This window comes from Panthera pardus, unplaced genomic scaffold (assembly GCF_024362965.1).
Source record: "Panthera pardus isolate Hobbes unplaced genomic scaffold, ASM2436296v1 HiC_scaffold_13, whole genome shotgun sequence".
NCBI classification, from domain to species: domain Eukaryota; kingdom Metazoa; phylum Chordata; class Mammalia; order Carnivora; family Felidae; genus Panthera; species Panthera pardus.
In genome coordinates this window covers 133,439,271-133,440,580 of record NW_026526688.1, presented here as the reverse complement: position 1 = coordinate 133,440,580, position 1,310 = coordinate 133,439,271, and the positions used below count along the sequence as shown (strand labels likewise).

Below are 1,310 nucleotides of genomic sequence, written 5' to 3'. Positions count from 1 at the left end.
GGGGGAGGGGCAAAGAGAGACAGGGCGACATAGAATGAGAAGCAGGCTCCAGGCTTTGAGCTGTCAACACAGACCCTGAGGTGGGGCTCGAACTGTGAACTGTGAGATCATGACCTGAGCCAAAGTTGGACGCTCAACCAACTGAGCCACCTAGGTGCCCCCTCAATGCATTACTTTCTATTGAAAGATAGATGTTCTCGGGGCGCCTGGGTGGCTCAGTCGGTTAAGCGGCTGACTTCGGCTCAGGTCACGATCTCGCGTTCCGTGAGTTCGAGCCCCGCGTCCAGCTCTGTGCTGACAGCTGTTTCAGATTCTGTGTCTCCCTCTCTCTCTGCCCCTCCCCTGTTCATGCTCTGTCTCTCTCTCTGTCTCAAAAATAAATAAACGTTAAAAAAAAATTTTTTTTTTTAAAAAGAAAGATAGATGCTCTCAACTTCAGTGATTTTTAAACTACTGGGATCCCTTCTGAACATCTCACCCTTAGCATCCCCAAACGCCTTAACCTCACCTGCGTTAGTACAGCAGGGGCAGGTCCTGGTACACCAAAACCCTCATGTTTGTGTTGATAGGATGAACTGATACAATAAAGCATATGTGGGAGTGGAAGTGTATTTAAATTACTCAGCTTTTTAAAGAGTGTGTTTAATAGTACATTTTGTCTTTGTGAAAATTTTATTTGAAAACTCTTATTCTAAAATATCAAACTTGTCAGAGCAGTTACAGTGTCTTTTTAATTAGAAAAGATGCCCAACCATGCAACATAAAAGCGATGGAAATGAAAACTGCATTAAGGTATCATATCTTGTCTATCAGGCTGGTAAAAATAAAAAGTTTTACAACATGTTTTATTTATTTATTTTTTATTTATTTATTTATTTTTTTTAGCAATGAGGTAGAACCTCCTAATTTACTATTTGTTATTTTTTTTTTTTTTTTTTTTTTAATATATGAAAAAAATATGGAACGCTTCACGAATTTGCGTATCATCCTTGCGCAGGGGCCATGCTAATCTTCTCTGTATCGTTCCAATTTTAATATATGTGCTGCCGAAGCAAGCACTTATTTATTTTTTTAATGTTTACTCATTGTTGAGAGAGCAAGAACTTGTGTGAGCATGGGCGGCATGTAAATGGGGGAGGGGCAGAAAGAGAATCCCAAGCAGGCCCCGCCTCTCAGCACAGAGCCCAACTCTGGCTCAGTCTTAGGAACCTTGAGATCATGACCTGAGCCAAAACCAACAGTTGGTTGCTTAACTCACTGAGCCACCAAGGCACCCCATACAAACAAGTTTTATTGATAAGACTGTAGGG

At 41.3% G+C, this 1,310-nt stretch overlaps 1 non-coding gene across 1 annotated transcript; it reads right to left on the bottom strand.

Annotated features, from left to right (window-relative positions):
• Positions 1-952: 952 nt before the first annotated feature.
• Positions 953-1,059, bottom strand: LOC128776717 (U6 spliceosomal RNA). Its single transcript, XR_008421896.1, has one exon. It is a non-coding gene; the product is annotated as a U6 spliceosomal RNA (small nuclear RNA).
• Positions 1,060-1,310: the final 251 nt, after the last annotated feature.